The following is a 16,859-nucleotide window of genomic DNA, read 5'->3' on the forward strand; positions in this document are numbered from 1 at the left end:
ATTTCCGTTTCTTTCTCATGGGGTTAAAAAAGTTTCAAGTTGAAAATTTTACGATTGATCGAACCAAAAAAGTTTTTCTTTGTTATTTTAAGAAATAAAAAGAACTTTTTCTATGTTTTAAAATAAATTTCCATTTTCTTGAAATGAAGTTAGTATAAAAATCAAACGCAAGAAATATATTTTAAAATTGTTTTTCAATTCAAAAAAAAAACTTAGGGGACAAAAAGAAAAATAGAAAAGTAGTAAACATCAGACACGTTTTAGTTTTTTGGAGAAAAAGAAAAAAAAAATCTCTTTGAAAGTTGAGGCATTATTCATTCTACAGTACCGCTTTCTAACAGTAAGTAAATCCCTTTATATGAGATTCTTAACTCAAAGACAAAAGTAACAGAGATCGAAGCTCTGGCTTTCAATTCTTAATGAAAGTGCTTCCTTGCAATTTCCCTCAACTGTCTCCATAAACTTCAAAAGCCAAGTGCAATCTCAATATTTATCTATTTTACTATTAACATATTCTCAATGTACAATTTAAAATCAACTAAAATCTACAATCCAATGCTCGACAATTAGGAAATTTAATTTTTCCTTCTGTCACTTTTTATTAAATAATAATATAAAAGCTTATTTCTGGAAATCTTCCCCTCCCCCACCACTTTTTTTTATTCTGTCACTCGAAACAAAATAAACGTCGACAGAGAGGGGAAAATAAATGTCACTTTCTATACCGAGATGAAATTCTGTCATACGCGAATAAAAATACGACCTTTTGATTTCAAGCTGGAAAGGCAAATAATAATTTTTGCCAAATGGAATAAAAATCAGTGTTGAAAAGTAAACACTTGAGAAAATTTCTCGCGTCTAACATTGCAAGAATAAAATAAAAAAATAAAATAGAAGAGAAAAATGAAGACGTGAATTTCAAATATAGAAATATTTTCTCCCCTTTATATTAATATAAAAGTGACAAAGAATTTAAGATTGGATTTTTTTTGTTTAATTATTCATTTTCATTTGTGCAAAAAGGGAAGTTAAATATTTTCAAAGTATTATCAGGCCAGCGGGGTCGTCTACTGTGTCGAACAAGGTTCCCTTCAAGCGTACTGACCCTCTCGTGAATATTACATTACACATCTACCTTTAGCGAATCTAGTGCAGTTCAACTCGTGAAAATGAGTTGAAAGAAATAAATAACTCATTCTAAAAGGAAAATTAGTCATTTTCGCGCGTTTCTCTCTGACGACCCAGTTTTCTTATTTTTCTTTTAGAGAAATTCTTTTTAAAATTTATTAAAGGAAATAAAAAAAAAAATTTTTTTGATGGAACTAAATTAGAATTTACTTGGTAGAAATATTAATTTAGGACTCACCCCAAAATTCACTTTGTAGAAATATTAATATTTTGGACTCACCGAAAATTTGATGTTGATGATGTATTTCAAATTCCTGAATTCGTCGATAATTTTTAAAAATAGTTTTCCAGGTTTTTCCATCAAAAGTCTGAATATTTTAATAAAATAATCTCACTTGGCAGTTTCGGAGCTCATCAATGATTTTATAAAATAGTTTCCATCTTTTTTCCATCAAAACTCTGAATATTTTAATAACATAACCTAACTTTGCAGTTTCGGAACTCATAAATTTGTCCATCACAAATAATAACACTGGCAATTTTCTTTGGAATCTGTGAACAAAAAAAATTTTCAAATATATAATTTAAATGATTTCTTTCCCTAAAATTGCATTAGTTTATTTACTTTTTTTTTATTCACAATATTTGATTATTTCTAATCTCACATTTATTATTTTTAACATTTTTAATCTAAAACTGTCAAATTGTTTGACAATAAAAGAATAAAACCAATAAAAGAGCCGTCTGTCGGTAATAATATGAAGAAACTACAAAAAAGTTAACTTTTTCGCCGCTAGATGGCTCTTTGCAATTCTTTTGAGGTTAAATGTACAATATTGCAATTACACATATATTTACGAAAAAACTATTTTTCCAATTTTCATTGTTATTTTTAGAAAATATTAATTATATGAAAAAATATTATCTCAATTAACAAAAATATTGAGAGTATTCAACAAAATGTGCACGATTCAAGTAAATTTCATTCCGAGAAAAATTGACAATGACAATTACATGTCTCTAAAAATATTACTATTATTCATCTTTTTCCTGAAACTTTTATAATATATCAATTATTTACGATAAAACAAAGTTAATTACCGTGAAATTTTCATGTTATACGATAGGATTAACACCAAATCAAAAGATTAAAATTTTCCCAACACGTCAATCGTTCTTCCACTAACGACGCCATGACACTTATGAGTGAATTGCCGTGTAGTGTGAAGGTCGCAGCGAGCAGTGTTGCCACCTTTGCCAATCATTGTTTCTGTACAGCGGGAAAATTCAAATCATACTTTTTAGTACAATTCTCATTTACTGTATTATTTATACACAAAATAATGTTAAACTATTAATAAATAGAAGGAAAAATAATATTGATTTATTTAATTTATTTTAACAAAAGAACGTTGGACAAATATTAATTTTTATATGGTTAATGAAATTTCTTTATTAAAATATAATTACTTTGCATTAGATTCGAGAAAAAAAATAAAAGAGAAGTAAAAGAAAATAAAAAAATGAATAAAGTAAATAAAATACTCAAACGATCAAAAAATATTTACCTCAATTGACAGGTGGTGTCCAAGTGCATCATCACGGATAATAAAACTTTCTTGGAATCTGTGAACAAAAAAATTATGCAAATTTATAATTTCAATTATCTTTCTCTAAATCGAATTACCATAGTTTATTTATAAATATTTATAATAAAAAAAAAGTATTTTACAATTTTTGACATGATAAAAGAGTCAAGTGTCGGTAATATGAAGAAAGTACAGAAAAGTTAACTTTTTCACCGCTAGATGGCTCTTTGCAATTCTTTTGAGGTGAAACGTACAATTGTACATATTTACAAAAAAATATTTTTATAATTTTCATTGTTATTATTAGAAAATATTAATTATATGGCCAAATACAATCTCAATTATACAAAAATACTGATAGTTTCGACAAAATGTGCGCGATTCAAGTAAATTTAATTCCGACAAAAATTGACATTTACATTTACATGTCTCTAAAAATATTACTATTATTCATCTTTTTCCTAAAACTTTTGCAATATATCAATTATTTACGATAAAACAAAGTTAATTACCGTAAAATTTTCATGTCATGCGATAGGATTAACACAAAATAAAAAGATTAAAATTTTCCCAACACGTCAATCGTTCTTCTACTAACGACGCCATGACAGTTATGAGTGAATTGGCGTGGCGTGTGAACGTCGTAGAGAGCAGTGCTGCCACCATTGCCAACCACTGTAATCAATGTTACCGTTCAGCGGGAAAATTCAAATCATACTTTTTAATACAATTTTCATTTACTGTATTATTAATTATTTATATAGATAGTAATGTTAAACTTGTAATAAATCGAAAGAATAATAATATTACTTTATTTAATTTATACAAAAGCTTGTCTAGTGTAAAATAAATATTTATTTTTATTATATAATTTCTATTAGTTATACAATTTTTATTTTTGTCAATAAAATGCTATTTGCTTCAAAGTACTGAAATTATTGTCTCAAATACAATTTATTCGATTTAATTGATTAATAAAATATAAATAAATAATATTATTCAGGTATAATTATTAATTATTAATTAATTTAATTCATAATTAAATATGTACTAATATTATTCAATATTAATATTTATTTATCAATTTAATTTTTTATTATTAACTAAATATTAATTAATAATAATAATTGTAAATAAATTAATAAAAACTATTTGGTTTGAGTAAATATTTTTTTTGATAATTGAAAAATGATCAGTTGTTTGATTCAAATAATTTTTATTTTCAACAATTTTTCAGCATTATTAAATTAAATATAATAAGAAAATAATGTTACTCAGCAACGATTCTTAAATAATTTTGTATTTTCTTTAGAATAAAATGTATCTCATTGTGAATCAGAAAAAAAATTTGATAAAAATAATAATAAATAATTTATCTATTTTCAATTTCAATATTTAATGTTATAAACTGAAAAAAATTAATTTGATTTAAATAACCGATTTCTTGTCTATTAGTAAATAAATATTTAGTTGATTCAAGTAAATTATATTTGAACTAAAAAATTGTATTTCAACGAAATTTCAGTATTTCAAGCAAATATCATTTAATTATAAAATTTAGGTAATTATTTAATATCATTTAAATTATTATTAATTAATATTTTATTTAATAATAAAAATCAAGTAATTATTTACTTGAAAATGGACAAGTAATGGACTAAAAAAAAATTTGTTTGATTCAAATAACCGATTTCTCGTCTATTTTCAAATAAATATTTACTTGGATCAAGTAAATTATATTTTAATCAAACAAAAGTGTATTTAAACCCATAATTTTAGTATTTGAAGAAATTATTATTTAATTACAAAAAAATATATTTTTTATTTAATATGAATTAAAATAATAGTAATTAATATTATGTTTAATAATAAAAATCAGGTAATTATTTATTTAAAAATGGACAAGTAATACACTGAAAAAAATTTATTTTATTCAAATAACCGATTTTTCGTCTATTTTTAAACAAATATTTATTTGAAGCAAATAATTTTTATTTGAGTCAGTTAAATATTATTTGCTTCAAATACTGAAAATACCCCCATTATTTGGTTCAAATACCATTTAATAAATTATAAATTTAATTATTAATTATTAATAATAATTTAATTATTATTTTTATTAAATAAAATTTGTTTTATTCGAGTAAATATTTATTTGATAAATAATAGACAAGTAATCAGTTATTTGAATCAAATAAATTTTTTTCCAGTCTAATAATTTTCCAAAATGTCGTTAATTTCCAAAAAGATCCATTAATATTTTTTGTCTCCGTTTTTTAATCAAAATAATTTCTGTAAAATTTTTTTTGTTACGTGTTTTTCTGATAGTGATTTTTCATGTCAGCCCTTAAAATCGTAATGTCATTCAATAAAATGTTCCGCGACGGTCTTCAAATTCCATCAAGAGACTAATGCGTATAGAAAACGCGGCTGTTATATCTACATTTAATGTCGCACTAGTATCTTCGTCGTGTCACATAAAATACAAATTTTTTTCTTTCTTGAAAAAAAAAAAAATATGAAAGAAAAAAAAGAGAATATATATACGAAATGACATTACCGCACGAAATGTGTCCCGGTCAAGTGTGCGTTAAATACGAAATGATTCTTGAGCAAAACGGTTTATGAGTCGCGATAAAACTTGAAGCGAGAATCACCAATAGTCTCTCCTCCCCCCCCCCTTCGCATTTTCTATCAAGTCTTGTGCTGTTTATATGAAAGAAGGGGTAGAAGATCGAAGGCTTACTCGATTTCCTCGCTGATAAGAGCAAATTCACCCTTTATATTTATGATTATTCTTCCACTTTTACGAAACGCCTCAGGGCGCTTAGAATACTTTCCAATTTCTTCGAGACATTCGTTTTTTACGAATTGAAGGAATCAGAAGAAGGAGAGTGGACAACCCCCCCTTTAGGGTTTATTTCTCATGAAATTCGGTCATGTGCCTTCGTACATTATTCCTTTTTTTTATATCGATTTATTTGATACTTTGGATATTTTTTTTTTACGTAACCGGAGAATATTGGATTTTGAATTTTACGCCTCAATAATATTTATATAGGGCACCGAAGGGTGGAAGAATTTGTTGTCTCTTTGGAATATAGAAAAATTAGGTTGATTTTCGTTTATAAAAATTAGCTGCTTCTTATCTTATTAAAATTGCTTCTTATCTCGAAATGATAATTTTTGTGTTTCAAAAAAAAGGGAAAAGAAATTACTTGACTTCAGTGTTTTACTGGGGGGATAATTATGTAATTTTATCTCTATACTTTGACTTTAATTTTCACTTTGATAGATTTTTATTTAGACATTTTTACTTTGAAAGATTTTTATTATCACTTTCATTTTCACTTTGATAAATTTTTTTTTACACTTTCACTTTGTAAGAATTTTATTTTTACTATATTTATATTAAAGAGAAAATAAAAACTCATCAAGCGAAAAGTGAAAATAAGAATAAACATTTTTGTGTTGAATAAAATAAAATAAAAAATTTTAATTTTAATTTTATTTTTAAATTTTATTTTAAAGAATAAAAATTAAAATCTATCAAAGTGCAAATGAAAAAAAATCTGTGAAAGTGAAAATGGAAGTCAAAATAAAAATAAAATTGCATAATTACCCCCTAATTTAATAATTCTACTTCATAAAATTATAAGCAATTAATAAAAGTTTACATAAAGAAAACAGACCTCGAATTGACTTTAACGAACAAAAAAAGTCGATTAAAAATATAAAAAAAGTCGTTTATTTAATTTAGTGTTGTCACAAAAATTTTATTTTGTATTTCCCTGATTTATAAATTCAGTTAATCAAAACTTGTATAATTTTGCTAAATAAATATTTAAATACTTCTTATTTCTTTTTTTATAGGAAATAAAATTTAAAAAATTTCAACTTCTAAAATTTAATAATTTCTAAAAATTAAAACTATAATCCTTACAAAAATTCAATTGTTTTCTACAATTTTTAACAAAACTTCATCTCTAAATCAATTATTTATATTAATTTTAAATAATTTTCCAAAAGTTCTTCGAGAATTAAATTATTTAAATACAAAAATTCAATTTTTTATAATAATTGAAACCATTCATTTTTCTTTTTAAAGATATTAAGGTAGAATATTTTCAAAAATTTTAATAAGGAAATTCGTAAAATTAACTATTTAAAAATATTTCTAAATAATTTTTGAAAGACAACATTTCTACAATTACTTACAATTAAAAAATGTCAAAAAAATTGAAATTTGATAAAATCTTTTAAAAAATAATTTAAATTTAGTAAAATCTTTAAAAAATAATTGAAATTTTATAAAATCTTTGAAAAATAATCAAGTTTTTAAAAAATATAAAAAAATAATCAAATTTTTGAAGAATTTTAATTGTAAATAATTTCTCAAAAATTCTAAAATAGTAAATTTTTAAAAAATTTTAATTTACTTTTTTCGAAGGTAATTGAATCTTAAAAAATTATGATAAAACAATTCTAAGAATTAGTTTTTTATAAATATTGTAATGTAATTTTTCGAAACTAATTAAAGAATTTTTGTATAATTAAAAAAAAAATTATTTGAAGAATTTTAATTAAAATTGTTAAATATGATTATTTTCTCTAAAAATATTAAAAATAATTCTAGAAAATTTTAACGTTATTATTTTGTGTGTGTATGTGAATTTTTATAAATATTGAAAATAATTTAATTTTAAAAAATCAGAACGAAATAATTCAGAGAATTACTTTTTTCAAAACTATTTTAATATTATTTTTAGAACCTAATTTTTATTAATTTTTATTTTTATCGAATTTACACCTTGAAGATTAGTTATTAAAATTTTGGATAATTCAATTATTTCTAAAATTTTCAATTAAAATTCTTTAAAATTAATTTTCTAAAATTGTAATAAAATACTTGAAAAAATTATTTATTTTCAATTAAATTTTACAAAATTTCAATTATTCAAAATCTTTTTAATTGTATATTTCAAAAATTTAATTAGCAAATTATTCAAAAATAAATTTTTAAAGATAAATTTTTCAAATTTGAATTAGTGATAATGTTTAATAATTTAAACTAGTGACTGACTTTTTGTCTTTAAATTAATAAACTGTACTAATAAATAGTAATTTCTGCTAATTTTTTATCAAAATTTACTAAATTAAAATCATAAAGTTATTCACAATTTAAATTAGTAAACATTTTCACTAATTCAAATTTAAAAAATTCATTTAGTCAATTTTACTAATAAATAGTCATTTCTACTAATTAGTAATTACTAATTAATTTTTACTAATTCAAATTTAGAGAGAACGTGAGTATAATTACTTTTGTTAACATTTATTTTAATACTTTAATAATAAATCTAAAAATAAAATAAAAAATAACTACCAAACATCTTTTTTTGTAGGGAAATAAAAAAAATAATAAAAATTGTATTTATTAAAAGAAATAAAAAAATTGATTTTATTTATAAAAATTAAATAAAGTGAAATACATTTTATTCATAAAACAAATAAAATTTTATTTGAAAATAATCGAAAAAAGTTGAAAAAAAGTCATAATATCTGAGGCCTGACAAAAATATATTAAAATTTTTATCAATGAAAATATCAGAGAAATGCTAAATTTGCAGAAAATTTTCTTTTTCTTTACTCAGAATATATTTCCTGTTTAACAAAAAAAAAAATTCAGTTTTCCTCTGTTTTCCTTTAAAAAAAAAAAACATTTTCCTTTGTTATAGTAAACTAATTAACAAACTTGGAAAATTAATTTAGTTTGTTATCGCGCATCTAAAATGTTCAATAGCAGAAAATGTATTCACCTGAAAAATCTCTTGTGGTTTAACGGAAATTCGATTCTCTCTCTCTATCTCTTATCATGATCAATAAGCGATGAGTAAACGGAACATACAAAAAAAAGTGAAGAAGAAAAAGAAGAAGGGGTATGAAAAGGATAAAAAAAAATTAATTCGATTCTCGAAGTTAACTTGTAATTTGAGTTGAAGATTAGTTATACGGAAGTCGAATCAATGAGAATTTGACCCAGCATTGCCAGAGGAAATTGTCGAGGGTGGCACGAGAGATTATTACACGTTCATCATACAGTGCCCGCCTTCAAATTGCAAAAGTTAAGGAAAGACACAATAATTTTCTTTTCCTTATTCATCGAATTTTATTTAAAAAAGAAAAATTTTTAAATTGAAATTTGTGTAATTTTTATTTAACTTTATAGAAAATTGCTAGATTAGAAAAAAATTATTCTCACCGTTTCATAAGATCATTAACACAATTTTTCTAAGTTTATCAAATTTAGACAAAAAACGAATCAAAATTGTTGCATTGCAACAATTTTGATTCGTTTTTTTGTCTCAATTTGACATCCTTAGGAAAATTAAATTTATTTTTACATTAATTTTTTATTATTTATTTATTTTTACATTGAGAATAAAATAATTTAATCAAATATTTAAACATTCATTTTCTTTTCGGAAGAGAAATTTTTTGTAATTTTTTTCATTTTGAACTACGAAACTTTTGTAATGGAACTTTGTCTTCTTTTTTGAAATATTTTAAAATTACTTTTGATAAAATAATCATGCGTTGATTGTAATTTTCAGGTCGTAAATCAAAGTTTTGATTAAGTCGATGACAGAGGGTTTCATTTTTTTCAATATGGTAATAGAAGCACCTCTTTTTACTACCAAGTACTTTTAGCAAATTATGTCATGAATTATGTATAAACTATACGCCATTCCATACATTCCAAGGGAGATTTATAAAAACCTGTTTCTCTTGAAAACGAGAAGAATGAACTTTAAAAGTTCACAAGTTCAATAAAGCAAAATTATGAATTCAATAAATCACAAAGTTATATGAAAGTAGCTCCACTTTTTGCAATACTAATCTGAAAAGTTGTATTTTAAGCCCTCAGGTCACAATCTGATTATTATTATTATTATTTTTTTTATTTTATTATTCATTTAATAATCTTTTTATTCTTGTTACTGTAATAATACTAATAATAATAATTACTAATTAGTTAATTACTATAGTAATTAGTAATTAATAAAAAAATAATTGAATTTTTGCGATGAATTTAGTTAATATTTCTCAAATTAATTAAATTTCTAAAAAGCATTTTACTAAAATTAAAAAAAAGATAATTGATTTCTTCACAGAAATTGAATTATTTTCAGAAAAAATTAAATTCTTCGACAGAAATTCAATTATTTTCATAGTAAATAATTGAATCAATTCTTTTTATAATAAATAATTGAATTCTTTACAAAAATTCAATTTTTTTAAAATAAATTCAATAAATTTTTTGAAAAAATTCAATTCTTTTCAATATTTTTGATAAAATTTCTAAAAAAAAAATTTAACTATTTTCAATTCATTTTTAGTAAAATTCTTCACAAGAATTCAATTATTTTAAGAATAAAATCAAATTCTTCCCAGAAATTCAATTATTTTTGTTTTCTAAAAATCTTCCAAAAAATATGAATTATTTTCATAAAAATAATAAAACTCATCGACGAATTTTAATTGTTTTTAATATAATTTTAAATTAATTCCTCAAAAACTGCATATTTATTTTTCAAAGATTTTATTAAAAATCTTTAAAATAATTCAATTATTTAAAAAAAAATTCATGACAAAATTCTTTATAAGAATTCAATCGAAATAATTAAAATATTTTAATTCTACAGTTGGAAAAATAAATAAATATTTCAATCGTTATTTAACAAAAATTATTCAAGTTATTATTCAATGTATTTATAAATATTCAATTATTTAATATATTCATATTATTCAATTATTAAAAAAAAATGTTGATCAAATTCTAGGCAAAAATTAAATTATTTTCATAAATAATAAAATTTTTAAAAAAATTCTTTTTAAATTCTTCACAAGAATTCAATTACTTTCAAAATTAATAAAATTCTTCGGAAGAATTCAATTATTTTTATAAATAGTAAAATTTGTTTCAAAAATTTCATTACTTTCAACAGAATCTTAATAAAATTTCACAAAAGAATTCAATTATATTCTACAATATTAAAAAATTCTTCAAAGCAATTCAATTAATTTTTTTAATAGTAAAATCTTTGCAAAAATTCAATTATTTTCAACAAAATTTCACGAAAGAATTCGATTATTTTCTAAAATTTCAATAATTCCTTCGAAACTATAGTATAGTATATTACTATAGTAATTAGTAATTATTAGTAATTATTATTAAACTTTTTCTGTTAAATATTGATATTTTAAAAATTTTTTTCCGTAGTCCATAACTTTCTTTAATTCTTTTATTAAAATTTTTATAATAACGTTACTTTTGTTTTGAAATTACATGAATTTTACGATATACAAAGTAAATTTCAGAAAAAATTTAATAAAATTAATTTCGAACTTGGAAAAATTTCCTTTAAAAATAGTAAAATTTTAAAAATAGTAAAAATAGTAAAAATAGTAAAAATAGTAAAAATAGTAAAAAAAAATAGTAAAATATTAAAAAATATTATTTAGGACAGTAGTAATAAATATAATTAAAAGTCCAAGTATAATTTAAGTAGAAAAGGACGGTTTTAGTCGGACAGAATTTAATTTTATAAATTTAAAATAAGAAAAGTTTAGTTAATTGATAAGTTTTAATAACCTTGTAAAATGAAAAACGAAACACATAAAATTTTTAATAATTTTATTTTGTCAGTAGTTAAAGAGCGTTTTAGTCAGACATGCGAGTTTCATACGTAAAAAAAGAATGTATTTAAAATTTGTATCGGAATTTAATGAGAGAGAATTTTGTAATTATAAAAAATTACCAAATTTTAATAAAGCAGCAAAAATGTTTAAGTTTAGCTTCAGTGATACAAGTCAGTAGAAGTCAGACGTAAGTACTTTAAATGCTGCGGAAAAATGATAAATGAAAGTAGTAAAATATCTTTGCGTCAGACAAATTAAATTAAATCCTTATTTTCACATTGCCAGTAGAAGAAGACAATTTTAGTCTGACTGAAACCATCTGTTACTACTAGTCGAAAAATAATAATGAAAAAGGAATAAAAATTAAAAAGAATATTTTGTTGCTTCAATTTTTCATGATTTAAGACTTTTTAAAAGTATTAGCTATTGAAAAATTTTCTCCTTTTTAATCATTTAGCAAAAATTTATTTCAGTCTGACTAAAATTTTCTTTCTCTACTTGAAAATAGTAGTTCAAGTAGTGAAAAAAAATTTAATTTCAAAAAAACATTCATTATAATTACTTGATTTTTTATATTAGTTTTGTAATTATTTTACCATACTTTGAGTGGTAAAGCAATATTTATAATTTTAAGAAAAGAACATAAACAAAACAATTGCATAATTATATAATGAGAAAGTCTATTAATTTTCAAAATGAAGCAATTTGATTTCTGTCTGACTAAATTTTCCTTTCACTACTTGAAAATAGTAGTTCAAGTAGTGAAAACAGTAGATAAAATCAATAATTAAAGTAGTTAAAATAAGATTTCAGTCAGACAGAAATCAAATTGCATGAAATTGAAAATTGAAAGTTTATTATTTTTAAGGATTCAGCAGTATTGATTTCTGTCTGACTAAAAGCTTTTTTCTCTACTTAAAAATAATAGTTTAAGTAGTGAAAATGAGTACCTAAAATAAATTCTTTAAGTAGTGAAAGGCATTTTCAGGCAGACAGAAATCAGTTATATAATTCTTAAAATGGAAAATTTTTAGCCAATTAATAAATTTTAAAAATCCTGAAAAATGAAAAGCTAAACACGTGGAATCCCTACTAATTCTATTTTGGCAGTAGTTAAAGAGCGTTTCAGTCAGACATGTGAGTTTTACATTTAAAAAAAGAATGTATTTAATATTTGTATCGAAATTTAATGACTAAAAAAAATTATAAATAATAATTATTGTTTTTAATATAAAGTACAGCTGTTGGCACTATCACTCCAATAATTGTAAAGAGAACAAAAGTTAAGTTTCAGTGATACAAGTCAGTAATAGTCAGACTAAAAGGAGAGAGAGGTATCACTAATTTTAAAAAGTTTATTACTAAAATACAAAAATAATTAAAAACCCAGAACTTAAGTAGTAAAAAACGATCTTTGTCAGACGGAAATTAACATTCTGAAAAATCCTAAAAATTTAGACCTTAAAAAATCAAACCACTGTATAAAGTTATATATATATAGCAGAAAGCTCGAAAACTCAGAGAAAGGGCATCGCACTCTGTTGCTTTCAATAATTTGCGAGTCTAATGCGTTTTCCTGTCGGTTTTTGGAGATATACATACCTATACATACAGCCATTTTGAATGTCTGTGGGTATCAAATACAGTGAAAGACGAACAAATTGACACCAATATATATATATCTATATATACTACCCAGATACTGTAAAGTGAAATCTTGACTTCTCTGCGAAAATAGTGAATGAAAGCATCAGGCCGACATTTGAAATCAATGAATAATGCAATTTTTGTGGGTTCTTATCCTCATGAAATCAATCGCCCCCTCTTTTTCCCCCTCCTCCACCTACTTCTCAACATCCTGTTCACTTTACAAATTTATGGACAGTTGAAGGATGTATTCTTCTTTTACATTAATCTTTAATAAGCTCTAAGATCATTATTTAAAATTCAGATGAGAGAATGTGAAATATGATGAATTTAATTGAAGAGGCGTTGAGATAGTTTATTAAATGAATAATAAATCGAACTTGTTTCTTATATAATATACGATATTAGGATTCATTTTTTATGAAACTAAAATTTTATATTTAAAAGTCTCATGAATGAACTCGAGTTTTTAAATGAAGACAAAAAAAAATTCTTCTGGTGCATTTTTGTGTCTTCAATTTGTAAAATTATTCCTAAAAAGTATTTTATTATTTACGAAAATAATTGAATGATTGCGAAAAAATTTATAAAAAAATTTGTAAATAATGAAATTTCTATGCAATTTTTATTATTTTTTGAAAATAATTAAAGGTTTGTGTAGAATTTTTTTAAATAATTGAATTCTTTTGAAAAATTTTATTAGAATAGTAGATATTAAAAATCTTTGAGTTAAGGAACATTTTTGAAAATAATTAAAATTTTGCCAAAAATTTTATTAAAATTTTTTGAAAATAATTGAATTTTGGAGAAGAATTTAATTATTGCTAATGATACTTGAAACTTTGACGAGAAGTTTTAAAAAAATTTTACGAGATTTACGGACCTAGTTCGATCCCGGATTTCATTTTATTTTTTATTTATTAAATTAATTTTTTATTTATTAAATAAATAAAATGAAAAAATTTAATTCTTGACTTTAAGAAATTAAAAATTTAAATTTAAAAAGAACTATTTTGTATAGAGAGGGAAGGGAGGGGAGCTTCATGAAGTTTTCCTCTAAGACTCTCATATTTAACGGTTTTAAACTATATATATTTAGTTTTAAAGAAAAGTCGAGGTGCATTGAACGTGATAATTGCGGGAAACATATCTCAGCATTATGTAACATTAGCAGATGTTTCCCCGCCTAGCTGCTACTAGGGGTTTCTGGCATCTGTCGACATCAGTATTCGTACTCTCATCTATGTAATTCATGAGTACACCCTGCATAACGAACTGTGACCGAAGATGTAAATGCGGTAAGTTTTCGTGAAAATCTCATTGCGCCGAAAAGTTTTCCCTGAAACCAGAAAGCCTCCCTCCCTCCCTCTCTCTCTCCCTTTCTCGTAAGCTTTCTGAAAATTTATTTTACGACGTTTATTCCATTAAAACTGTTGCGGAAAGCGCGAGAGCCATGAACAAATTAGCTCACACATAACGAATTTACATCACTTTACTTTAGGAAAATTTTCTTATTCATGTTGACAGATTTCTGGAATTTAGTCGAGTGTGTTAATAGTACTTAATACGCACACTAAAAAAACAGGCAAAGTAAAAAAAATTCTATTGAATTTTACAGTAGAATTTAACACAAAATATACTATTGATAAGATTGTCACTAGAAAAATTCATTGGAATTTCCACATGAATTCTCTAGAATTACAAACTTTCAATTTTCAATGAATTTAATTAGAAATTCTAAAAAACATAGATTTTTAAAAAATTCTAATTCCAATTCTTCTAAACTTAGTTAAATTTTTTAACCTATATGGTATTTAATTAATTGTTCAAAATAATAGACTGTAATAGCAAAATTTTTGTTAAAACACCAAACAGAATTGAATTTTAAAAAAGTTATTAATTATTGCAAAAATTCAATTATTTTCAAAAAAAATTTAATAAAATTCTCCTCAAATATTTAAATATTTTCAAAAATAATGAAAAATTTACAGAAATTCTAGTATTTACAAATTTTTTTTCTAAATTTCTTCCCAATAGGGGAGAGTGGGGCAAAATGGGGTACCTTTTTGAAATTGTCTGTTTACAGAGAACCAAACGAATAAACCGATTCAGCTAAACTTCAGAATTCTTCTTTGTACACTTAGCTTTGAGGAAATTATGATAATAGCGGAGAAAAAAATTTTTGAAAGAACTTATATCGTATTTTCTGAGAAAGTGCTAAAATCCCATTTTGCCCCACCCGTGGGGCAAAATGGGGTGGCATCAAATAACTATACAAAACATTGAATATTTTTTCAAAATTCATTAAATTCTTGTTGTATGAGATTATAAATACAAACACAAAGTAGGATTCTTCATTATTATGAAAAACAAGTAATATTTATTAGAATTTAACAAAAAAAACATGGATATTGCAAAATATCGATATATTGATAATGAAACATCAATAGTATAAATGCCTCGAAGCAAAAATATCGATTTTTCTGCAGGAAACCTTTAAATATGCATAATATAATGTTTTTAAATAGTTTTAATGAAACGGCGTAGCTTCCGGCATGCCCTACGCTTAGGTACCCCATTCTGCCCCACACTGCATATTAAAACAAAATGCAATGTTTACAAGTTATTGTAAACAATTAAACAATCTATTCTATTGGAAATTACTCTAGAATAAGTACTGAAAAAGATCCCACACTTGCCAAACTAAATGCATTATCCCAAAAAGTTTGGTAAGCACTTTAATTTTGAAAAAAATATGAAGCTGAAGCTAGCCACCAGTTTCTAGCCACCACTTATATCATTTTTTTTAAGGACACCCTATATAAGATATGCTTATAACAATTAATTCTTTATTTCTGAAGGCAGGAATTTTTTTCGTCTATTAAATAATTACTAAATTTCAAGATTCAAAGTTTAAAAGGAACTTTCAAGTATTTTTAAGAGGTGTCCCGTGCTCAGAAATTAATCACGAAAAATTAAAAATAGAAAATTTTTAATTTCATGAATAAATTCATTATTTCTGACCGCAGGAATTTTTTTCGACACTTGAATCATCAATAAATTTATAATTCACAAGTTTAAAGACAACCCTCAAGAATTTTTAAGAGGTGTCCCTTGCTCAGAAATTAGTGAAGAAAAATTAAAAACAGAAAATTTTTAATTTCATGAATAAATTAATTATTTCTGGCCGCAGGAATTTTTTTTGACACTTGAATCATCAATAAATTTTATGTTTACAAGTTTAAAGACAACCCTCAAGTATTTTTAAGAGGTGTCCCTTGCTCAGAAATTAGTGACATAACCTCGAAACATGACAATTTTTAATTTCAAAAAAAAAATTTTTATTTCCAATAGCAGGAATTTTTTTCGACTCTTGAATCATCAATAAATTTCTAGTTCACAAGTTTAAAGACAACCCTCAAGTATTTTTAAGAGGTGTCCCTTGCTCAGAAATTAATGACATAACCTCGAATCTGGACAATTTTTAATTTCAAAAGAAAATTTTTTATTTCCGATAGCAGGAATTTTTTTTGACACTTGAATCATCAATAAAAACTTTCAAAAAAAAATTTTCTTTGGAATGTCTTCATAATTAATAACAGTTTCTTATCAACATGAATGATATATGACGAGGATAAAAAAATTAAAAGTACCTATCATGGAAAAACAGAGGTACCCCATTTGACCCGCCTACCCCATTTTGCCCCACTCTCCCCTAATTCAATTTATTTTCGTAAATAATAAAATTCTTTTTAGGAATTCAATTATTTTTATAAATGATAGAATTCATCG

At 23.4% G+C, this 16,859-nt stretch overlaps 1 protein-coding gene and 1 long non-coding RNA gene across 4 annotated transcripts in view; one reads left to right on the top strand and one right to left on the bottom strand.

Moving 5' to 3' along the window:
- Positions 1–16,859, top strand: part of LOC122502994 (protein madd-4) — a 245,727-nt gene that overhangs the window by 140,192 nt on the left and 88,676 nt on the right. The gene's annotated exons all lie outside the window — the stretch shown is intronic.
- Positions 1–16,859, bottom strand: part of LOC122503062 — a 164,438-nt gene that overhangs the window by 47,533 nt on the left and 100,046 nt on the right. Inside the window, exons 4-6 of the long non-coding RNA XR_006301706.1 lie at positions 2,697–2,754; positions 2,230–2,398; positions 1,409–1,680 (exon numbers count right to left, since the gene is read on the bottom strand). This is a non-coding gene — a long non-coding RNA (uncharacterized LOC122503062). The remainder of the gene's footprint in view (positions 1–1,408; positions 1,681–2,229; positions 2,399–2,696; positions 2,755–16,859) is intronic.

The sequence above is a fragment of the Leptopilina heterotoma genome, unplaced genomic scaffold (genome assembly GCF_015476425.1).
Source record: "Leptopilina heterotoma isolate Lh14 unplaced genomic scaffold, ASM1547642v1 Lhet_108, whole genome shotgun sequence".
NCBI classification, from domain to species: Eukaryota; Metazoa; Arthropoda; class Insecta; order Hymenoptera; family Figitidae; genus Leptopilina; species Leptopilina heterotoma.